At 46.1% G+C, this 25,606-nt stretch overlaps 1 long non-coding RNA gene across 1 annotated transcript; it reads left to right on the top strand.

Moving 5' to 3' along the window:
* Positions 1 to 9,158: 9,158 nt before the first annotated feature.
* LOC126035519 (uncharacterized) lies at positions 9,159 to 24,404 on the top strand. The gene is made up of 2 exons (XR_007504961.1): positions 9,159 to 9,214; positions 21,332 to 24,404. It is a non-coding gene; the product is annotated as an uncharacterized LOC126035519 (long non-coding RNA).
* The last annotated feature ends 1,202 nt before the right edge of the window (positions 24,405 to 25,606 follow it).

The raw sequence follows: 25,606 nt of genomic DNA, 5'->3' as shown, positions 1-25,606 counted from the left end.
AGGGGCACAAGAAGTTGGGAGGGGACACAGCCAGGGCAGCTGACCCAAAGTGGCCAACGGGGTATTCCATACCATGTGATGTCATGCCCAGTACATAAACTGGGGAGAGTTGGCCGGGAGGGGGGATCACTGCTCAGGAACTAACTGGGCATCGGTTGGTGAGTGGTGAGCAATTGCATTGTGCATCACTTCTTTTGTATATTCTAATTATTATTATTATTATTATCTTCCTTTCTCTCCTATTAAACTGTCTTTATCTCAACCCACGAGTTTTACTTTTTTTTTTCCAATTCTCTCCCCCATCCCACTGGGGTTGGGGGTAGTGAGCGAGCAGCTGCGTGATGTTTAGCTGCCGGCTGGGGTTAAACAACACCTCCATAAATCCGTGCTGACTAATCCTAAGCACCTTTTTGTCATATGTCTGGAAATGGCTTCCAGGACTATTTGCACCATCACTTTCCCAGGGATAGAGGTGAGGCTGATCAGCCTCTAGTTCCCTGTATCCTCCTTCTTTCCCTCCTTGAAGATAGGAGTGACATTTGCTTTCTTCCAGTCCTCAGGAACCTCTCCTTATCACCATGACCTTTTAAAGATAATTGAGAGTGGCCTCTCAATGACATCAGCCATCTCCCTCTGTACTCATGGGTGCATCTTGTCCTGTCCCATGGTCTTATATATGTCCAGTTTGTTTCAGTGTTCCCTAACTTGATCCTCCTCTACTGAGGGTAAGTCTTGCTCCAGATTTACCTAGTAGTCTCAGGGGCCTGGGATTCCTGAAAGCAAATCTTAGCAGTAAAAAAATAAGGCTAAGAAGCAATCAGTACGTCAACCTTTTCTGTGTCCTTTGTCACCAGGTCCCTTGCCCCTTGGATTGTTCCAAGCAGCTTCCTGAAGAGGCCATAGTCAACTCTTCTGAAGTCCAGGATTGTGATCCTGCTATCTGCCTTGTTCCCTCCTCATAGGATCCTTAACTCTACCATCTCATGGTCACTGTGACTAAGGCTGGTCTTCCATTGTCTTCTCCCCACCAAACTTCACATCCCCCACCTTGTAAATATGAGGTTCAGTAGAGTGCCTCCCCTCATTGGCTCCTTGATCACCTGTGTCAGGAAGTTGTCATCAGTGCACTCCAGAAGCCTCATAGATTGCTTGTGCCCTGCTATGTGGTCCCTCCAGTAGATATCAGGGTGGTTCAAGTGGACCAGGGCCTGCAAAAGTGAGACTTCTTCCAGTTGTCTGAAGAAGGCCTCATCTACTACTTCTTTCTGATCAGGCAGGCTCTAGCAGACACCCACCACAACATCACCCATGTTGGTCTGCCCACTTATCCTAACCCATAAGCTCTCAGCTTGCTCTCATCTGTGTCTAGGCAGAGATCCATGCATTCTAGCTGCTCTCTCACATGAAGGGCAGCTCCCCCTCCTCACCTTCCTGGCCTGTCCTTCCTAAAGAGCTTGTATCCATCCACTGCAGCACTCCAGTCATGTGAGCTATCCTACCACATCTCTGTGATCCCTATGAGATCTTAGCACTGTAACTGCACACAAACTTCTCGTTCTTCCTGATTGTTCTGCATGTTGTGTGCATTAGTGTATATGCACTTCAGAGAGGCATGCAGTCATGCTGATTTCCCATAAAATGTTAGAACTTTCCTCCTAATTCTGTCCTCTTGGCACTTCCTTATTTGTGTGTATATGCTTGATGTGGTTCCCTCTCAGCCCTATTTTGTTGATTTTGAGGTCTCTCCTGTCCACATCACCCTGCACCCTTTTTGCTTGTCAACCCAGTCCACCACTTTCTCACTTGACTGTGGGTTGTCCTCTCCCTTTCCCCATTGTTCCTAGTTTAAAGCTATCCTCACAAGGCTGGCCAGTCTGTTGTCAAAGATGCTTTTGCCTCACTTGGTCACGTGGATCCTGTCTCTCCCTATCAGTTCTCAAACCCTACAGGGTCCCTTGGTCATAAATGCCAAATCCCTGTTGTTGTGAAACTCATGGTTGACCTGCAGGCTCTGTCCCCTTCTCCTCGAGTCCTCCCCCCTCATTGGCAAAATTGAGGAGTAAACCAAGTAGGCCCTAATGCCCTTTCCCCCAGAGCCATGTGGTCACTCTTGATATGCAGTATTATTGGTGCCCACACGGATGAGCAGCAGGACTTAATAGTCCAAGGGCTGGACAAGTCTCAGCAATCTCTCCATAGCACCCTGGATCCAAGCCCCTGGCAAGCAACAAACCTCCCTGAACAGCAAGTCAAGGTCAGCAGATGGGAGCCTCTACCCCCTGCAGGAGGGAGTCTCCCACTACTATTGGTTGCTGCTTCCTTTTGGTGCTACTGCTTGGTTCAGGCTCAGCTGGCTCTGATGCTTTGTTGGACAGAGGTTCCAAGCCTTTCATTTACAATTAGGGTACTGAACTTATTCTGCAGTTGCAGATCTATGGGTAGAGCAGGAGCCTTCCTCCTGATAACAGAAGTCACGAGTTTCCAGCCTTTGCCATCATGGGAGTCTCCATTTCCCACCCCAATAAGCATAGATTCTGGCTGCCCTTCCTTCAGTGCAGTTGGGGATTCAGGCCTTTGTATCTGCAGGGTCTTGGAAAAGATACAATTGCATTGTTCCTTGTCATCCCTGATGCTATGTAGTCTGCTGACCTCTTCTCCCAGCTCCTTTACTTGTCAACCAGCACACAGCTACAGGCAGAGAACATCTCTCCGTGCCCCAGTCTCAACAAAAGACCCCAGGCATTCCCTAGTGCGGGAACATAATCATGGACTCAACAACAGATCAATATGATCATAGTTGAAGACCCTTTACTAGAGCATCAGACATCATTTTATACATTGGTTACATCTGTACATGCGCTTAGCTATTTTACTATTGGTTACACACATTATTCACGCACTGTCCACGCGCCTAGTTACACTTAATGATTGGTTATATCAACACCGTACACGCGCATAAACATAGGACATAATTGGTTATACCAACTAAAACATGCGAAACTTGTCTCAGTCTAATTGGTCAAGATAAACTGCCGAATTGAGGTTCTTTGTGCCAAGTTCCCTTTATCATGGAATGCACACCTGTGTTCTTCTAATTGGCATCTTTCTTTTTTTGTCTTCTTGTTTATTCTGTTCAAGGCCTTCTAAAAGCGTCTGGAATGCTCTTGTGACCGTTAGCTAAATATGTGTCCACACCCTAGGGCTTGAGACCTGGAGAGCTACAGCCTCCCTCTGGAGCCTCTGATGTTCCAGGGATAGTTGCTCCATTGGGTACTGGTAACCTTGCCTTGTGGTGCATCACAACCATTGCTGAGCATGTGCACACTGCCCTCAGCAGAGCTGCTGGCCCCCTTCTATGCAAACTGCTATGTAAATTGTTGCATTTGTTGCCTGTGCTCTGGGCCTAGCAGTTACATAGGCCTCTCCTTAGCACATGCTGAAAGGGGACTTGACCCTCCCTAATCAGGAGTTGGCTGGGGAAAAAAAAGCTCAAACCACCCTTGGAACAGGAATAGCTGACAGAGCTTGTTAGAAGCTGCTAGAGGTTGCTAGAAGTCACAGCCCCCTGTAGCTGTCTTTTCCCTTCAGTAGCAAGCACCCTGGAGTTCCTTGAAGAGGTTCCAGAAGTCTTTTGACAGTCCCATAAAATCTAGAAGCAGATCCTGTTAACTGCTGTCTGTTGGCTGCTTCTGTTAGCTGTTCATTATAGTGTTCCCATTATTGTAGGTGTACTGATTGTAGTGCAGTAGAGGAAGACAATGGAAGTCACTATTCTGGAATTTCTGTCCTATAAATGGAGAAGGCTGTGAATATTGTAGGTTGAGAAAAATAAATTGTATTACTGTGAAAATTATGGTGATTCATTTTTATCAAGGTAAAGACCAAAAGTGGAGGACCCTTATCCTTTTCCTCTGGGTAATGCTTGACTCAAGCCAGGCTGACGCTTGGAGGGGGATTGTTGGGAATTGGCTTGATGAAAAAGGACATGGGCCTGTGGAAAAGTTGTGCGAGCAGAGTTCTGTGTGAAAGAATGTCAGTTTGAGCAGCAAGACTAGGCCTTGGCTGAAAATAGCTGGCTTTGCTGATATCAGGAGAAAAACAACAGCTGGTCTCGCTGTTATCAGGAGAAAGACAGGGACGGTGTGACCTTGGCATAACTTCATAAGTAACTTTTGAAGAAGTTCCCATGAGAAAGTTACGGAACACGCATAGCTGCCAACCACAAGTGGGTGTGTTTTAGTAATGAATAAACATTAGCAATGTACCAATCATATTAGGACTAGTAGGCATAATTATCGCAAACTGTATAAATATGAGCTATCCGTGCAAATAAAGTTGAATCACTTCTATCACTCATATTGGGTCGACTTATGTGCATTCCTCCACCGCTCCAACAGAGAATTGGTCTAATGACATTTGTATTACAGGTTCTGTTTCAGTTCACAGTATGGAACTGGCTTAAAAAAAAGTGCGATCTAGCCAGGAAAATAATAGTGTGAGCTTTGGAAAGGGTGATTTTGCAATTTAATTTTGCATAGGTCACATATGTACCCCCTGATTTCCTAATGAGAGGACATTTTAGGACTGTTGTCTATATCAAGTCTGATGGTGCCAAAAGCACAATTCCAAAAGTGGCTCACTGTTGAGGATTTCTTGGCTGGGCAAGGGCATGTGAGCAATCCAGCCGTTAGGTGGGAACGAAGCATGAGTTTACAAAGTGCTGGAGCAGACAAGGACATTGTGTCCTTGTACGCTGGGAAAAAGGAAGATAAGAAGAGCCTGACAAGCAACTCCTGGATGCCAAAGAATGAGATAAGTAACTGCTGGACACCTCGTGAAGAAGCTTGCACAGCCAATAGAGGATAAGATAGTGTCGCGTGAACCGGGGTATTGGACCAATTAGAGTATTGTATAAGGCGCGTGCACAAGCACATAAGGTATATAACTGTGCTAAAGGTTGTAGTAAATGGACTTCACTTGATCACATTGGTCTGTGCGTGATTTCCCCTGTGGATCCTCCGCAACAGCTCACTACATGCTCAGGATAGTAGAGTTTGTCATAGCTTGTGTTTCTCTCATCCAAGCTAATTTTGGGGAGCTGTGTTCTTCTGAGTGCTTCCTCACATAGGTTTAACTTTTCACTTTGCTGATTCTTTCTCCATATAGTTTCTTACTTGTTTTTTTTATATACATTGTGCTTTCTTCTGAACTTTGGTGTATGAACACAACTATGCACTCAAATCTGTTTCTTCATCAACACTGTTCATGTCACTGTTATTGTGATTAAATGCTTGCATAGTGCTAGTGGTCAAAGTGAAATTATATTATCTAGTGACATTCACTTAAATAATCAAATGCTCATTATTTAGGCAAAAGTTGGGGACCAGTTATGAATATTGTTTACATTTCTGAAATTTGGGCTAGGTGTAGTCCAGATATTAGCATATTTCTGACAAAAATTAAAATAAAATTGTTTAGCTTATACTAAAGAATCTTTAGTTGGTTATATACTGGGGGGTATTGTTGAGGATTTCTTGGCTGGGTGAGGGCATGTGAGCAATCCAGCCTTTAGCTGGGAACGAAGCATAAGCATACAAAGTGCTGAAGCGGACAAGGACACTGTGTCCTTGTACGCTGGGAAAAGGAAGATAAGAAGAGCCTCACAAACAACTCCTGGATGCCGAAGAACCAGATAAGCAACCGCAAGACGCCTCGTGAAGAAGCTTGAGCAGCCAATAAAGATAAGATAGTGCCACGTGAAATGAGATATTGTACCAATCACAGCATTGTATAAGGTGCGTGCATAAGCGCATAGGGTATATAACTGTGCTGAAAGTTGTAGTAAATGGGCTTCACTTGATCACATTGGTCTGTGTGTGATGTCCCCTGTGGAGCTTCCGCCGCATATGGCGCCCGAACAGGGACCCTCAGATCGACTCTTTACCGTCTCTGATGAGAATCTCTAGTGCAGCTGAACCAGCGAGGGAGCGGAGAAGCTGGCCAAAATGATCCCTGCTGCCCCAGCAGGATGGCTTGAGTCTCAGCTAAGCTGGGAAGATGAGGCGTGCGCAAATGAATAGAAGCTTGAATCTCACCCTGATCAGGTGAGCGGTCGGAGAAGGAGATGGGGTTGGACAAAGAGCAAGAAGCGGTCCTGAAACTCCTTCAACATATTCTTTCTAAGAGAGGACTGAAATGTGATAACTCCGTGATAAAGGAGTTGCTTTTATGGGCTTGGGAGAGAGAACTTATTCCGAGTAATTAGTGTGGGTACAGCTTTCGAGCTTAGTACCTGGGAAGCTATCGGAACCTCCCTATGGGATGAAATTAGTGATGGGTCTAAAGAAGTTAAAGGTCTTGCAACTTTATGGAAATTGATTAAGACAACTGCAAGAAATGAAAGCAGATCGTAAAGCGTCTGCGTCTGCTTTTGCTTACGGTCAGAAGAACCAGAAGTGAGGGGGAGATATTCATCCTCCCGAAAGGGTGAGCCGAGAAGGCAAGAGAATGAAGATTTTGGCCGTATGCCAGCCCCGCTCCCCCCCCCCCCCCCCCTTACCCCCCCTCCCCTCCGCCCGCCCGCCGCAGTGTGTGTCAGCCGGCCATGGAGCGGCCGCCTCCAGCCGCGGCCGCCGCCGGCCCCCGGGCAGCACCGTCCGCGCCCCCGCCCCCGCCCTTTAATCCATCCATCCTCTCGAAACCGGAGACGGTGGAACAGTCCGCGCCCCCGCCACCGCCCTTTAATCCATCCCGCCTCTCGAAGCCGAAGCCATCCGCGCCCGCAATAGACGGGGAGCCGCCTGTAATAGCCGCTGCAGACGAGAGGGAGAGGCATTGGAAGGGAGTAATAAAAAATGCGTTGTGGGAGGGACTATGCTCCAAGCATTCCCAGTTGTTATACAAAATAATGGACAAAAAGATGGGAGGCGTTTGACTGGAAAGTCCTTGAGAAATTAAGGACTGCTGTGAGTCAGTACGGAATCCACTTATTGATAAAGCCAGTAAGAAACCCTCGGCCAAGTGTTTTAATTGTGGTAAACTTGGACACATTAAGAGCCAATGTAGAGTTTCTACTAACAAAAAGTGCTGCAACAATTGTAAGACAGATAGCCGTACTGCCCAAGAATGCAGGAAGAAGGGAAACTTTACACTGAGCGCAACGAAACAAATGCAAGGGGTTTGGGCTGCCAGCCATCAGGCAGCCTCACAACTACCAGATCCGCCACTGCAGGAAGCTCTGGAGTGGACGTGGAAACCTCAGTAGACATTACGTTGGTGGATGCAGGAGTCCACTTGGTGGATAGCAACATAAAGGGACCATTGTGGTTTGGGCTTAGTGCATTTTTAATGGGGTGATCTTCAACAGCTCTAAAAGGAATTCTGGTAGTCCCAGGGCTTATTGATACAGATTATTGTGGGACTGTGAAAATTATGATTCATGTTGTAATCCCTCCTGTTTCTATTCCTAAAGGTACCAGAATAGCACAATTAGTTCCATTCAGGTCGTGTGTTCCAAACCCAGGTGAAGTACAACGTGGAGATGGTAGATTCGGCTCCACAGGGGAACCGCAGGTATATTTTGCCATGGACATAACAAGAGGTAAACCAGAAAAGGTAGTGCAAGTGGAAGGGCCTGACGGAGTTATCGTCAAGAAACCGATGACAATCAATACAGGACCTGATGTTACGATTATTTCACAATATATATTTGGCCTTCATCGTGGCCATTGATCAATCCAAATTTTGGTATTTGTCGTGGTTTAACCCCAGCCAGCAACTAAGCACCACGCAGCCGCTCACTCACTCCCCCACATCCAGTGGGATGGGGGAGAAAATCAGGAAAAGAAGTAAAACTCCTGGGTTGAGATAAGAACAGTTTAATAGAACAGAAAAGAAGAAACTAATAATGATAATGATAACACTAATAAAATGACAACAGTAGTAATAAAAGGATTGGAATGTACAAAAGATGCGCAGGGCAATTGCTCACCACCCGCAGACCGACACCCAGCTAGTCCCCGAGTGGCGATTCCCCGCCCCCACCCCCCAGTTCCTATACTAGATGGGACATCACATGGTATGGAATACACTGTTGGCCACTTTGGGTCAGGTGTCCTGGTTGTGTCCTGTGCCAACTTCTTGTGCCCTGGCTGGGCATGAGAAGCTGAAAAATCCTTGACTATAGTCTAAACACTACTTAGCACCAACTGAAAACATCAGTGTGTTATCAACATTCTTTGCATACTGAACTCAGAACATAGCACAGTTAACATAGACAGTTAACTCTATCCCAGCTGAAACCAGGACAGTATTGCAGGGATAGGGGGCACACAAGCCACCTTAGTAAGTCAGCTACCGATTACCCATTTGTGTTCCCCGACAGTGAACACATTACAACGCGTCCGTATATCATGACTACCCCAAAGGAATTGTTTGGCCTTATAGACCGTGATTTACTGAGCGAAATGAAGGCAATGTTAGTGACCCATCCTTTTTAGGAGCGGTCACTGAGGGGCAGCCAATCCTGAAAATTAGCTGGAAAACAGACGAGCCTGTGTGGATTGATCAGTGGCCGCTAAATTCTGAAAGGCTGCTAAAAATACAGGAGTTAGTTGAAGAGCAACTGAGAGCGGGACATGTTGTTCCTTCTACTAGTCCATGGAATACATCAATATTTACCATTCCCAAGAAAAGTGGGAAATGGAGACTGTTACATGACCTTAGAGCTGTGAATGCGGTGATGCACAGTATGGGAGCCCTGCAGCCAGGTTTGCCGTCTCCAGTTATGCTCCCTGAAGAATGGGATTTGTTAATTATAGATCTAAAAGACTGTTTTTTCACCATTCCCTTGCACCCAGATGACGCTGAACGGTTTGCCTTTTCGGTACCATCGATTAATAAGGCAGAGCCATATAAGAGATACCATTGGGTCGTGTTACCGCAAGGAATGCTCAATTCCCCCATGATGTGTCAGGTGTATGTGGCCTGGGCATTAAAGCCTGTAAGAAAGCAGTTTCCTCAGTCAGTTATTTATCATTATATGGATGACATTTTGATAGTGGGAAGGAACTTGCCACAGGAAATAATTCTAACTCAATTACAGGACACCTTAAGCCATCGTGGATTAATAATTGCCCCTGAAAAGATGCAAATGTCAGCACCTTGGAAGTATTTGGGGTGGCACATAGATGCTAGCAATGTTAAACCTCAGAAGGTTCAAATAACATTAGAAATTTCAACGGTACATGATGTCCAAAAGCTTGTGGGAGATATCCAGTGGGTGTGGAATCTTTGCGGTATCACTAATGACGATATGGCCCCTCTGGTAGAACTCCTGGGTTCGAGCGCACGTGCAGATGAGAAACGGGAAATGACAAGTATACAGCAAAAAGCCTTCAAATATATATCAAATAAAATTGCATCTAGCTTTGCATCCAGATGCAATGAGGATTTACCGATCATGTTGATGATCATTAATACAGGGGACTCTCAGAGACGACACCCTTATGCAGTAATTTGTCAGTGGGACACGAAGCGCTCAGATCCCTTGAGAATTCTGGAATGGGTTTTCTTGGCCATATGGCCAGACAAATCTATTGTAAACCAATTGGAATTATTTGCACAACTGATCATTAGGGGTAGAACGAGGATTGTAGAGATTGCAGGGACGGAACCAGAAATGATACTGATACCTCTAGTAAAATGGTATTTGGAATGGGGAATTCGGCATTCTGTACTGCTACAAGTGGCATTAGCGGAGTTCGGAGGTACAGTAAGTAATCAATATCCAAAGCATAAGTTGTGGTCACTATTGGAACAGCAAACCTTTGAGCAAAAACCATGGAGGTCAGAAACACCTGTACATGGTGTTTACTGATGCTGGGAAAAAGACAGGTACGGCCGCCTGTACGTGGAAAGATGCTAACGATCAGTGGTGTGGACATGTTGAAAAAGGAGAACCTGGGGATTCCTTACAGATGTTAGAATTAAAAGCCGTGATTTGGGCACTGCAGCATTGGGCTGGGGAGCCGCTGAATATCGTATCCGATTCTCTTTACGTAGTCGGGGTGGTACAAAGGATGGAAAGAGCACTGGTAAAGGAGGTTGCAAAGAAAAGATTCAGCATGTTGTTTTTCTCATTACTACACTGCTTGAACTCCCGGAGTGTAGAGTATTTTATAACGCATATAAGAAGTCATCAAAAGCTACCAAGTTTGTCAGAGGGAAATGAAAGACCTGACCAATTGGTTGCAGCGGCATGGGAGCCTCCTCCAGGGAATCGTTTTCAACAAGCACGGAAATCACATGAGTTCTTGCACCAACCCACTAGGATGTTAGCAAAGCAATTTGACTTACCACTCACTAATGCCCAAGGTATCGTTAAAGCATACCTCGATTGTCAAAAGGAGGGGCTGGGCTTAGGCTGTGGGGTTAACCCACGAGATCTCTTGCCATTGCAGTTGTGGCAAATGGATGTCACCCATGTCATGTGGTTTGGTGCAAAGCGTTATGTGCATGTGTGTATTGATACCTATTCTGCTGCCATGTGGGCCACGGCACAAACTGGAGAAAAGGCCTTACATGTTGAACGACATCTTCACGCTTCCTTTGCAGTGCTGAGTGTGCCTAAAGAAATTAAGATGGACAACGGCCCGGCTTATGGTTCTACATGATTTGCTCGATTTTGTAATTTGTGGGGAATTCACCATGGTACGGGTATCCCACATCTTCCCACAGGACAGGCTATTGTCGAATGGGCCAACCAAACCTTAAAGAGCATGCTGCAAAGACAAAAGGGGGGAACCCAGGGCTTACCCCCTGAGGAACGATTGGCCAAAGCCTTATTTGTGCTAAATTATCTTAGATTGACAGGTGATCACAAAGACCTACCAATGGTAGTGCATCATGCTCTTTTACAGGTGGAAAGGACGCAACAAAACACAGGGATCAGGGTAATGTATAAGGACCCAGAATCCGGGAAATGGTGTGGACCAGTAAAACTTACTGGGAGAGGGTATATGTGTCTGCTTACAGAACGAGGCCTTCGCTGGATCCCGGCTAAGTGTGTCAAGCCATGGCTTTGCACTGATGCTGAACCCGGAATCGTCCCAGCAGCAACTGGCACGGCACCGGCGGGTGCTGGAGCCACTGATCCGACAGATTCTGACTAATAGAGTATTACATTTTAGAGGACTAGCGGACATTGAGTCCTTCAGAGAGGGTTTTTGGTTAGGGCATTATAAGGATTTATCACTTGTAGAGGACTTAGAAGAGTGTGCCTTATTGTATATAGAACTTTCTTTAGGTAAAAAGGTGTGTTAAGCATAATTTGATTAAACATAGCGTGATAACGAGAAGATAGGGTGGGGTAAATGTAAAAGTTAGTTAAAGCCAAAATTAGGGGTAAGATCTATTTCCATTAATAACCTGGGAACGAGGTTGATTGTGTTTCCACAGATACAGGCCTACGACGGACTCCTGTTGAATTTGCATGACCATCATCATCTGGAGCATCATAGATGATGTGGCAATATGAATACCACCTCAGCCGAAAACTAATGTATAGGTCACCTTGGCTAACATAACAGGTCAAGATTCTCTGTGCATCGCAACCGCATCATGAAGCCCACAAACCAATAGAAAAGATGGCTATGACTCGTGCAGCGCGCCTGGCCAGCGAGCGCATGCGTCATAGATTGCAACCGAGGCGGACTTTTGGCACCCGCTGGCCACGTGTGCTAAAACCCGTTCCTCTGCAAATGTATAAATACTGGGATTTTCCGAAGAGCATCGGGCTGGTGTACGGTGAGGCCATCGTTGCCTCTGTGGGGACGCCCACAGAAAGCTGGCACCTACCGATTGCTGGGCTGAGTTCGTGGAGCAAGATGGCACAAGAATGTATGGATGGTTCATCTTCCTCATAGTCCTCATGGTGTGGGTCATTAGGGGTAACAGGTTGGCTCAAAGAATTATGGGCATTATTGTAGTTATTGTGATTTTAGCTATTGTAATAATGTTACCTTGTTTAGCTTGTTAAGAAAAAATGGCATCCCAAGTTACTAAGCAAGCCTGGATTGCTCAAAAACAAAAAGGGGGAACTGTTGAAGATTTTTGGCTGGGCGAAGGCATGTGAACAATCCAGCCGTTAGGTGGGAACGAAGCATAAGTTTACAAAAGTGCCGGAGCAGACAAGGACATTGTGTCCTTGTACGCTGGGAAAAAGAAAGATAAGAAGAGCCTGACAAACATCTCCTGGATGCCGAAGAATGAGATAAGTAACTGCTGGACACCTCATGAAGAAGCTTGCACAGCCAATAGAGAATAAGATAGTGTCACGTGAACCGGGGTATTGTACCAATTAGAGCATTGTATAAGGTGCGTGCACAAGCACATAAGATATATAACTGTGTCAAACGTTGTAGTAAATGGACTTCACTTGATCACATTGGTCTCTGTGTGATGTCCCCTGTGGATCCTCCGCAACACACCGACAGTGGATAAAATGGCTCACCAACTCCGTCAATACGAAGAAAATCTCTCCTCCTCCCTACAAGCCTGCATTTCAGCTGTGGAGAAGCTGTCCCAGGATGTCCAACAAATCAAAGAGGATATATCCTACTCCACACTTTTAAGGACCAATGTCTCAACTATTAGGAGTGAGCGTTCTTCTGCCCAAGAGAGACAATATAGAAGGTACACACCGTGAGGTGCCCTGTGGTTTTACCTATGTGATCAGGGAGAGGACATGAGGAAATGGGACGGAAAACCTACCTCGGTCCTAAATGCACGGGTACGTGAACTGCGAGGAAAAACCACCAGAAAAGGGGATTCTACAAGGAAAAATGCCGCTCCAGTTTCCAAAAAGAGTAGAAGGGCTGATTTTATGTCCGATCCTCTTGAAGGGAATTCTCAGCCAATTTTACGAGACATGAATACTGGATACTCTGACCAGAATTAGAGGGGTCCTGCCTCCAGCCAGGTGGAGGAAAGGGATAACCGGGTCTATTGGACTGTGTGGATTCGATGGCCTGGCACGTCAGACCCACAGGAGTACAAGGCTCCAGTAGACACCAGTGCACAGTGTACTCTAATGCCATCAAGTTATAAAGGGGCAGAACCCATTTGTATTTCTGGTGTGACAGGGGGATCTCAAGAGTTAACTGTATTGGAAGCTGAAGTAAGCCTAACTGGAAACGAATGGCAGAAACACCCCATTGTGACTGGTCTAGAAGCCCCGTGAATCCTTGGCATAGACTATCTCAGGAGGGGGTATTTTAAGGACCCGAAGGTGTATCGATGGGCTTTTGGTATAGCTGCCTTGGAGACGGAGGGCACTGAACAGCTGTCTACCCTGCCTGGTCTCTCTCAAGACCCTTCGATTGTGGGGTTGCTGAGGGTTTAAGAACAACAAGTGCCAATTGCTACCACGACGGTGCACCAACAGCAATATCACACCAACCGAGACTCTCTGATTCCCATCCACAAGTTGATTTGCCAACTGGAGAGCCAAGGGGTGATCAGCAAAACTCGCTCACCCTTTAATAGTCCCATATGGCCAGTACGGAAGTCTAATGGGGAATGGAGATTAACAGTTGACTATCGCGGCCTGAATGAAGTTACGCCACCGCTCAGTGCTGCCGTTCCAGATATGCTAGAACTTCAATACAAGCTAGAGTCAAAGGCAGCCAAGTGGTATGCCACAATTGACATTGCTAATGCATTTTTTCTCAATCCCTCTGCCAGCAGAATGCAGGCCAGAATTTGCTTTTACTTGGAGGGCTGTCCAGTACACTTGGAATCGATTGCCCCAGGGGTGGAAACACAGCCCCACCATTTGCCGTGGACTAATCCAGACTGCACTGGAAAAAGGTGGAGCTCCGGAATACCTGCAATACATTGATGACATCATCGTGTGGGGCAGCACAGCAGAAGAAGTTTTTGAGAAAGGGCAGAAAATAATCCAAATCCTTCTGAAAGCCAGTTTTGCCATAAAAGAAAGTAAGGTCAAGGGATCTGCACAGGAGATCCAGTTTATGGGAATAAAATGGCAAGATGGATGTCGTCAGATCCCTATGGATGTGATTAACAAAATAGCAGCTATGTCTTCACCGACTAATAAAAAGGACACACAGGCCTTCTTAGGTGTCGTGGGTTTTTGGAGAATGCATATTCCAAATTACAGTCTGATTGTAAGCCCTCTCTATCAAGTGACCAGGAAGAAGAATGATTTTAAATGGGGCCCTGAACAACAACAAGCCTTTGAACAAATTAAACGGGAGATTGTTCATGCAGTAGCCCTTGGACCAGTCTGGGCAGGACAAGATGTTAAAAATGTGCTCTACACTGTGGCAGGGGAGAATGGCCCTACCTGGACCCTCTGGCAGAAAGCACCTGGGGAGACCCAAGGCCGACCCCTGGGGTTTTGGAGTCGAGGATATCGAGGATCCGAGGCTTGCTATACTCCAACTGAAAAAGATCTTGGCAGCATATGAAGGAGTTCGAGCCGCCTCAGAATTGGTTGGTACTGAAACACAGCTCCTCTTAGCACCCCGACTGCCAGTGCTGGGCTGGATGTTCAAAGGGAGGGTCTCCTCTACACACCACACGACTGATGCCACGTGGAGTAAGTGGATCGCACTGATCACACAACGGGTTCGCATAGGAAACCCCAGTCACCCAGGAATTTTAGAAGTGATCACGGACTGGCCAGAAGGCAAAGATTTTGGAATGTCGCCAGAGGAGGAGGTGGCACACGCTGAAGAAGCCCCGCAGTATAATAAACTGCCAGAAGATGAGAGGCAATATGCCCTGTTCCCTGATGGGTCCTGTCGCATTGTGGGAAAGCATCGAAGGTGGAAAGGTGCTGTATGGAGTCCTACATGACAAGTTGCAGAAACTGCTGAAGGAGAAGGTGAATCGAGTCAGTTTGCAGAGGTGAAAGCCATCCAGCTAGCGTTAGACATTGCTGAAAGGGAGAAGTGGCCAGTGCTCTATCTCTATACCAACTCATGGATGGTGCCAAATGCCCTGTGGGGGTGGTTACAACAATGGAAGAAGGGCAACTGGCAGCGCAGAGGTAAACCCATCTGGGCTGCCGCACTCTGGCAAGATATTGCTATTCGGCTAGAGAATCTGGTTGTAAAAGTACGTCATGTAGATGCTCACGTACCCAAGGGTCAGGCCACTGAAGAACATCGAAACAACCAACAGGTGGATCAGGCTGCCAAGATTGAAGTGTCTCAGGTGGACCTTGACTGGCAACGTAGGGGTGAGCTATTTATGGCTTGGTGGGCCCATGATACTTCAGGCCATCATGGAAGAGATGCAACATATAGATGGGCTCGAGATCGAGGGGTGGACTTGACCATGGACACTATCACACAGGTTATCCATGAATGTGAAACATGTGCTGCAATTAAGCAAGCCAAGCGGTTAAAGGCCCTGTGGTATGGAGGGCGATGGCTGCAATATAAATTTGGGGAAGCCTGGCAGATTGACTATATCACACTCCCACAAACTCGCCAAGGCAAGCGCCATGTGCTTACAAGGGTGGAAGCAACCACCAGATGGCTGGAAACATATCCTGTGCCCCATGCCAATACCGAGAACACTATCCTGGGCCTTGAGAAACAGGTCTTGTGGCGACATGGCACCCCAGAAAGAATTGAGTCAGACAATGGGACTCATTTCCGAAACAACCTCATAGACACCTGGGCCAAAGAGCATGTCATTGAGTGGGTGTATCATATCCCCTATCATGCACCAGCCTCTGGGAAAATTGAGTGATACAATGAACTGTTAAAAGCTACATTGAAAGCAATGGGGGGCGGAACTTTCAAACATTGAGATACACATTTAGCAAAAGCCACCTGGTTAGTCAACACCAGAGGATCTGCCAATCGGGGTGGCCCTGCCCAGTCAGAATTTTTCCATACTGTAGAAGGGGATAAAGTCCCTGTAGTGCACATGAAAACTATGTTAGGGAAGACAGTCTGGGTTACTCCTGCCTCAGGCAAAGGTAAACCCATTAAAAGACTGCGATGGGTTAACCCTGGCTGAATGCCAGGTGCCCACCAAAGCCGTTCTATCACTCCCCCATCCTCAGCTGGATAGGGGAGAGAAAAATATAACAAAAAGCTTGCGGTTCAAGATAAGGACAGGAGAGCATTCACTAATTACCATCACGGGCAAAACAGACTCAATTGGGGAAAGTTAACTCAATTTATTACAAATCAACCAGAGCAAGGTAATGAGAAATAAAATGAAATCTCAGAACACCTTGCCTCCACCCCTCACTTCTTCCTGGGCACAACTTCACTCCCGGATTTCTCTACCAAGCCCCCCCAGCGGCACAGGGGGACAGGGATGGGGTTTATGGTCATCACACGTTATTTTCTACCGCTTCACCTCCTCAGGGCGAGGGCTTATCACACTCATCACACTCTTCCCCTGCTCCAGCGTGGGGTCCCATCCACGGGAGACAGTCCTCCATGAACTCCTCTAAGGTGGGCCATTCCCACAGGCTGCAGTTCTTCACGAACTGCTCCAGCATGGGTCCATTCCACAGTGTGCAGTCCTTCAGGAGCACACTGCTCCAGCGTGAGTCCCCCATTGGGTCACAAGTCCTGCCAGAAAACCTGCTCCATGGGCTCCTCTCTCCACAGAGCCGAAGGTCCTGCCAGGAACCTGCTCCAGCGTGGGGTTCCCACGGGGTCACAGCCTCCTTTGGGAACCCACCTGCTCTGGCGTGGGGTCCTCCTTGGGGCTGCAGGTGGATACCTGCTCCACTGTGGACCTCCCTGGACTGCAGGGGGACAGCCTGCCTCACCAGGGTCTTCACCACGGGCTGCAGGGGAATCTTCGCTCCAGCGCCTGGAGCACCTCCTCCCCCTCCTTCTTCACTGACCTTGGTGTCTGCAGGCTTGTTTCTCTTACATGTTCTCACTCCGGTGGCTGTTTCTCTCTGTCCCAACCTTTTTTTCCGTCTTAAAAATGTTATCACAGAGGCGTTACCACTATCACTGATTGGCTCGGCCTTGGCCGGCGGCGGGTCTGTCTTACAGCCGGCTGGTATGGGCTCGCTCTCTCTCGAACACGGGAAGCTTCCAGCAGCTTCTTACAGAAGCCACCCCATGTAACCGCCCCCCCCGCTACCAAAACCTTGCCACACAAAACCAATACAGTGGGATTGCTTTTGCTCAAGGGCCTGGGTGCACTTGGTGGGTGATGCAAAAACATGGAGAAGTCCGATGTGTGCCTCAAGGGGATTTGATTTTAGGTGAAAATAGCCAAAATTAAACTGTATTATATTAGTTGCTATATAACCCTGCTACTGTATGTTATTGTTACTATAATTGATATATACTATATCCATAGTACTATAGTAAGAATCACTTAGATCAAGCAAGAAAGAACTGTGATAAAACTGAGCAAAGCGCAGTAGTGATGGAACCAGAACTGACTCCAGCATGCAACAATGTTGGGAATTGGCTTGATGAAAAAGGACATGGGCCTGTGGAAAAGTTGTGCGAACAGAGTTCTGTGTGAAAGAATGTCAGTTTGAGCAACAAGACTAGGCCTTGGCTGAAAACAGCTGGCTTTACTGATATTGGGAGAAAAACAACAGCTGGTCTCGCTGTTATCAGGAGAAAGACAGGGACGGTGTGACCTTGGCATAACTTCATAAGTAACTTTTGAAGAAGTTCCCATGAGAAAGTTACGGAACACGCATAGCTGCCAACCACAAGTGGGTGTGTTTTAGTAATGAATAAACATTAGCAATGTACCAATCATATGAGGACTAGTAGGCATAATTATCGCAAACTGTATAAATATGAGCTATCCATGCAAATAAAGTTGAATCACTTCTATCACTCATATTGGGTCGACTTATGTGCATTCCTCCGCCGCTCCAACAAATGGCGCCCGAACGGGGACCGAAGAAAGGGGAATTGGAGCGACGGACACTGAGAAGCACCGGTAGCAGCGACCGGGGGGCAAAAGATTAACCGAACGCTGATCGTCTTGGTTGGTGTATTAACTCTCGTGCCTGGACCGTCCAAAAGGGGTTCACCGTCAGTGAGGGCTACTGGAAAAAGGCTGCAAAGACTTTTTAACCGAGGTGCCTTAATCAAGGTAGCACCCAGGAGTATCAAGAAGCCGGCCGGCAATGGATCAAGAGGTAGCCCTAAAATTATTACAGTGCTTTTTAGAAAAGCGGGGGGTAACTTGCGTTAAGCAAGTTTCGGGACTAGTTGCTTTAGGTCGTGTTAAGGGATGCTTTAAGAATCCAGATTTATTATTTGAGGAGAGTGAATGGTGTAGATTAGGAGACGTATTATGGGATATGGTAATTGACAATGATAAATCAGCTAAAAAACTAATGAAGCAAGGACAGAAACCTTTCAATTAGTGTGGGTACAGCTTTTGAGCTTAGTACCTGGAATGCTATCGGAACCTCCCTATGGGATGAAATCAGTGACGGGTCTAAAGAAGTTAAAGGTCTTGCAACTTTATGGAAATTGATTAAGACAACACTGTAAAAAATGAAAGCAGATCGTAAAGCGTCTGCGTCTGCTTTTGCTGCTCTCTCTCTCCAACCGCAAGCGAAAGGGAAAAGCGGGGAGAAAAACATAATGCAGCGAGAGAGACTTTTTGGAACTTGTTCGCCTGCTCTTGTGCCCTTGACTTCTGCTCCACTCCCTGGGACTGCCGATATTAATCAACCATCTGACAGTTCCCAAGCCTCCCTAACCGTACGATTAAAGGAAACCCTACAGAATCAGGGAGTGAGTAAAAATCTGCCTACGAAAAACCAGCCCTCAGATACCACCGTTCAACATGAACAAATTATACCTAGCATACACCCTGATTCAAATAATGCAAACAAGGACTTGGCTACTCTAATAATAGAACAAAAAGAGACAATGTTAGAATTGTTAAAGGAAATGCAGAAAAGAGACGGGGAAACCAACCGCACCCGTGATAGACGCGGAGCCGCCTGTAATAGCCGCTTGTAATAGCCACTGCAGAAGAAAGGCAGAGACATTGGAGGGGTGTAATAAAAGATGCCATTATAGAAGGGACTATGCTCCAAGCATTCCCAGTTATTGCATCAAATGGACAGAAAAAATGGGAGGTGTTTGACTGGAAGGTCATTGAGAAATTAAGGAATGCTGTGAGTCAGTACGGAATCAAATCTGCGTTAACTCACCAAATACTGCAATTCATTTTTTCTGCTGATACGCTGATACCTTAAGATATTAAACAGCTAGCACAGTTGATTTTGACACCCGCCTGAATGTTAGTGTTTTTCTGGCAGTGGGAGAAGCTCTGTGATAGGGAACAAGCAACACCACGACAACAAACAGATCCCCTATGGGGAGTAACCACGCAGATGCTGATGGGTACTGGACCCTTCGCATCAGGGAATGCTCAGTTACAATGTGTCACTGAGGTTCATCATCTATCGCAGATCTTGGCGTATCAAGCTTTTCTTACCGTACCAGACAATATGTACAGCCATGCTTTTACCCAGGTGAAACAGGAGAATACAATTTATGACCACCCTGACATGAACGAGGGCATGAAAGAAAACATGTTCAAAATACTCGCTTTTGAAAATGCTACTGAAAAGACACGCAAAGCATTGTGTAATTTGCCGAAAAATGCAGACGTTGTTGATATGATAGAATACACGGATCGATCAGTGGACTCACAGAAAGTAGCCTATGCTGCCACAGCTCTCCAAGGAGCTACAAAGAAACACAAGGCCAGTAAGACACCCTTGGTCAAGTGTTCTAACTGTGGCAAACGTGGACACATTAGGAGCAAATGTACAGTTACTGCTAACAGTAAGTGCTGCAACAAGTGTAAGAAAGATAACCATACCACCAAGAATACAGGAAGAAGGGAAACTTTACACCGACCGCGAAGGCCCTTCGCGTGGCGACACAAATGAAAGGGGCTTGAGCTGCCAGCCCTCATGCAGCCTCACAACCACCAGATCCGCCACCGCAGGAAGCTCTGGAGTGGATGTGGAAACCGCAGTCAACATAAAGGGACCATTGGGGTTTGGACTTAGTGCATTTTTAATGGGGCAATCTTCAACAGCTCTAGAAGGAATTCTGGTGCTCCCAGGGCTTATTGATGCAGATTATTGTGGGACTGTGAAAATTATGATCCATGTTGTAATCCCTCCTGTTTCTATTCCTAAAGGTACCAGAATAGCACAATTAGTTCCATTCAGGTCGTGTGTTCCGAACCCGGGTGAAGTACAACGTGGAGATGGTGGATTCGGCTCCACAGGGAACCCGCAGGTATACTTTGCCATGGACACAACAAGAGGTAAACCGGAAAAGGTAGTGCAATTGGAAGGGCCCAATGGAGTTGTCGTCAAGAAACCGATGACAATCAATACAGGAGCTGATGTTACAATTATTTCACGATGCATTTGGCCTCCATCATGGCCATCGATCAATCCAAATTTTGGTATTGCAGGGATAGGGGGCACACAAGCCACCTTAGTAAGTCAGCTACCGATTACATTTGTGTTCCCCGATGGTGAACACATTACGATGTGTCCGTATGTCATGACTACCCCAACTGAATTGTTTGGCCTCGTAGGCCATGATTTATTGAGCCAAATGAAGGCAATGTTAGTGATGCATCCTTTTTAGGAGCGGTCACTGAGGGGTAGCCAATCCTGAAAATTAGCTGGAAAACAGATGACCCTGTTTGGATTGATCAGTAGCTGCTAAATTCTGAAAGGCTGCTAAAAATACAAGGGTTAGCTGAAGACCAATTGAGAGCGGGACATGTTGTCCCTTCTACTAGTCCATGGAATACATCAATATTTACCATTCCCAAGAAAAGTGGGAAATGGAGACTGTTACGTGATCTCAGAGCTGTGAATGCGGTGATGCACAGTATGGGAGCCCTGCAGCCAGGTTTGCCGTCTCCAGTTATGCTTCCAGAAGAATGGGATTTGTTAATTATAAACCTAAAAGATTGCACCCAGATGGCGCTGAACGGTTCGCCTTTTCGGTACCATCGATTAACAAGGCAGAACCCTATAAGAGATACCATTGGGTCGTGTTACCGCAAGGAATGCGCAATTCCCCCACGATGTGTCAGGTGTATGTGGCCTGGGCATCAGATCCTGTAAGAAAGCAGTTTCCTCAGTAACTTGCCACAGGATGAAATTTTAACTCAATTGCAGGACATCTTAAGCCATCGCGGAGTAATAATCACTCCTGAAAAGGTGCAAAAGGCAGCACCTTGGAAGTATTTGGGGTGGCACATAAATGCTAGTAATGTTAAACCTCAGAAGGTTCAAATAACATGAGAAATTTCAACGTTACATGATGTCCAGAAGCTTGTGGGAGATATCCAGTGGGTGCGGAATCTTTGCGGTATCACTAATGGCGATATGACCCCTCTGGTAGAACTCTGGGGTATGAGAACACTGTGCAGATGAGAAACGGGAAATGACAGAGCTGACCAATTGGTTGCAGCACCACGGGAGACTCCTCCAGGGAATCGTTTTCAACAAAGCACGGCAATCACAGGTGTTCTTGCACCAACCCGCTAGGATGTTAACAAAGCAATTTGACTTACCAGTTACTGACGCCCAAGGTATCTTTAAAGCATGCCCCGATTGTCAAAAGGAAGGGCTGGGCTTGGGCCCTGGGGTTAGCCGACGAGGTCTTTTGCCATTGCAGTTGTGGCAAATGGATGTCACCCATGTCACGTGGTTTGGTGCAAAGCGTTCTGTGCATGTGTGTATTGATACCTATCCTGCTGCCATGTGGGCCACGGCACGAACTGGAGAAAAGGCCTTACATAGTGAATGACATCTTCACGCTTCTTTTGCAGTACTGGGTGTGCCTAAAGAAATTAAGACGGACAACGGCCCAGCCTACGGTTGTACACGATTTGCTCGATTTTGTAATTTGTGGGGAATTCATCATGGTACCGGTATTCCACATCTTCCCACAGGACAGGCTATTGTCGAATGGGCCAACCAAACCCTAAAAGAACATGCTGCAAAAACAAAAGGGGGGAACCCAGGGCTTACTCCCAGAGGAACGATTGGCCAAAGCCTTATTTGTGCTAGATTATCTTAGATTGACAGGTGATCACAAAGACCCACCAATGGTAGTGCATCATGTTCTTTTACAGGCAGAAAGGACGCAACAAAGTACAGGAATCATAGTAATGTATAAGGACCCAGAATCCGGGAAATGGTGCGGGTCAGCAGAAGTAAAACTTACTGGGCGATCCCGGCTAAGTGGGTCAAGCCATGGCTTCGCACTGATGCTGGACCCGGAATTGTCCCAATGGCAACTGGCACGGCACCGGCGGGTGCTGGAGCCACTGATCCGACAGATTCTAACTAATAGAGTATTACTAGCGGACACCAAGTCCTTCAGAGAGGTTTTTAGAACAGCGTGCCTTATTGTATATAGAACTTGCTTTAGGTAAAAAGTGCGTTAAGCATAATTTGATTAAACATAGCGTGATTACGGGAAGACAGTGTGGGGTAAATGTAAAAGTTAGTTAAAGCCAAAATCAGGGGTAAGATCTATTTCCATTAATAACCTGGGAACGAGGTTGATTGTGTTTCCACAGATACAGGCCCACGACGGACTCCTGTTCGATTTGCACGACCATCGTCATCTGGAGCATCATAGATGATGTGGCAATATGAATACCACCTCAGCCGAAAACTAATGTATAGGTCACCTTGGCTAACATAACAGGTCAAGATTCTCTGTGCATCGCAACCGCATCATGAAGCCCACAAACCAATAGAAAAGATGGCTATGACTCGTGCAGCGCGCCTGGCCAGCGAGCGCATGCGTCATAGATTGCAACCGAGGCGGACTTTTGGCACCCGCTGGCCACGTGTGCTAAAACCCGTTCCTCTGCAAATGTATAAATACCGGGATTTTCCGAAGAGCATCGGGCTGGTGTACGGTGAGGCCGTCGTTGCCTCTGTGGGGACGCCCACAGAAAGCTGGCACCTACCGATTGCTGGGCTGAGTTCGTGGAGCAAGATGGCACAAGAATGTATGGATGGTTCATTTTCCTCATAGTCCTCATGGTCTGGGTCATTGGGGTAACAGGTTGGCTCAAAGAATTATGGGCATTATTGTAGTTACTGTGATTGTAGCTATTGTAATAGTTTTACCTTGTTCATCTTATTAAGGAAAATGGCATCCCAAGTTATTAAGCAAGCCTGGATTGCTCAAAAACAATAAGAGGGAGAAAGATTTAAACGGAAACCTACAGTGGATTCGACCTTGTTGTGGTATTACAAATACAGACTTACAGCCGCTGCTGGATTTAGTGAGGGGCAGCGATAGCTTAACTTCCACAAGACAACTAAGTGCACCGGGACGGCAAGCCTTGACAGCAATTGGACAAAAAATCACATCCTCCATGTCTGGCAGATACGTTCCTGATTTCCCCATAAATTTGAAACCTTATGCTGAGATTGATATGGAACACACTGACTGTAGTAAGCAGCATGACAGTGACACCGGTGATTGATCCACATCGGTTAACGCCATGGGACAGTAAGAATGTTTGGGTGTCACTAGCTAAAGCTATTAATCAAACCTCTTTTTGTGTGCTTATGTATTTTATTAGGTATAATGTTGTTTTTACTGTGCTTAATTAATTGTGTTCACAGATCTTTGCAAAGGGCAATACAGCAGGTGTTAAAATTTTACCTCAATCTATACACAAACAAATAGATTGGCTGAAGAAACATACACAAAGATCCAGCAAGAAACTAGTTGGTTTGATGGGGTGTTAGAGTCAATATTTGGCGGGATAACACCATGGCTAATGTCATTGATTAAGGAAGCCTTACGGTGGTTGGGTATATTGATATTAATATGTGTAATAGTTAAAATTGCTTATGGGTGCATGATAAAAGGAGTCTCAAAGCTGACACACCAAGCTCTACTCGCACAAAAAGAAAAAGGGGGAATTGTTGGGAATTGGCTTGATGAAAAAGGACATGGGTCTATGGAAAAGTTGTGCGAGCAGAGTTCTGTGTGAAAGAATGTCAGTTCGAGCAACAAGACTAGGCCTTGGCTGAAAATAGCTGGCTTTACTGATATCGGGAGAAAAACAACAGCTGGTCTCGCTGTTATCAGGAGAAAGACAGGGACAGTGTGACCTTGGCATAACTTCATAAGTAACTTTTGAAGAAGTTCCCATGAGAAAGTTACGGAACACGCATAGCTGCAAATCACAAGTGGGTGTGTTTTAGTAATGAATAAACATTAGCAATGTACCAATCATATTAGGACTAGTAGGCATAATTATCGCAAACTGTATAAATATGAGCTATCCGTGCAAATAAAGTTGAATCACTTCTATCACTCATATTGGGTCGACTTATGTGCATTCCTCCGCCGCTCCAACACAACAATCCAACGGTGCACACCATCCTCCTGCTGCGTCAAATGTTACCTGCTCGTCACACCGCACTGAAGCCCAATTCTGCTCTACCGACTGAGAGGACTTTGCACCATTCCTCCTGCCCAGACAGACTGGTATGACAGATGGAGCCCAGAGTCAGAAACTAAATGAACTCAACAAACGTTTTATGAATATAACCCATGAACTAAAGTAATGATATCTCTGTGTGTGTATATACATATATACGTGTGTATATATATATATCTCATTGTTCATATGTCTCAAAGGGATGGAAAGGTGGTGATGATTAATCAGGATGTAACTAAAGGTATGGGAACTGAGCATGATGTCAATGGTATAGAATAAGGGGTGGATACTGTCCTGGTTTCAGCTGGGATAGAGCTAACCGTCTTCCTAGTAGCTGGTACAGTGCTATGCTTTGAGTTCAGTATGCAAAGAATGTTGATAACACTGATGTTTTCAGTTCTTGCTAAGTAGTGTTTAGACTACAGTCAAGGATTTTTCAGCTTCTCATGCCCAGCCAGGGCACAAGAAGTTGGCACAGGACTCAACCAGGACACCTAACCCAAAGTGGCCAACAGGGTATTCCATACCATGTGACGTCCCATCTAGTCCAGGAACTGGGAAGTGGGGGTGGGGAATTGCAGCTTGGGGACTAGCTGGGTGTCGGTCAGCAGGTGGTGAGCAATTGCCCTGCGCATCATTTGTACATTCCAATCCTTTTATTACTACTGTTGTCTTTTTATTAGTGTTATTATTATCATGATTAGTTTCTTCTTTTCTGTTCTATTAAACCGTTCTTATCTCAACCCATGAGTTTTACTTCTTTTTTTTCCCAATTTTCTCCCCCATCCCACTGAATGGGGGGGAGTGAGTGAGTGGCTGCATGGTGCTTAGTTGCTGGCTGGGGTTAAATCATGACACTGAGGAAGGAGGTGTTTGTGGTAAACTAAATTATTCTAACTGTTGTTTAAAAATTGATGACAGTGGGAAAATTGTGAAACAAATTACCACGGGAATACGAAAGCTGGCCCATGTTCCTGTCCATACATGGAAAGGCTGAGATGTTGATATGTTTTCCTGGCTTGCTGGTGGTCCATTGGTTAAGCGAATCCTATTTTACTTGTTGTGTGGTTTTGCCATGTTG

This window comes from Accipiter gentilis, chromosome W (assembly GCF_929443795.1).
Source record: "Accipiter gentilis chromosome W, bAccGen1.1, whole genome shotgun sequence".
Lineage (NCBI taxonomy): Eukaryota > Metazoa > Chordata > Aves > Accipitriformes > Accipitridae > Astur > Astur gentilis.
This window is presented reverse-complemented; position numbering and strand designations above follow the sequence as displayed.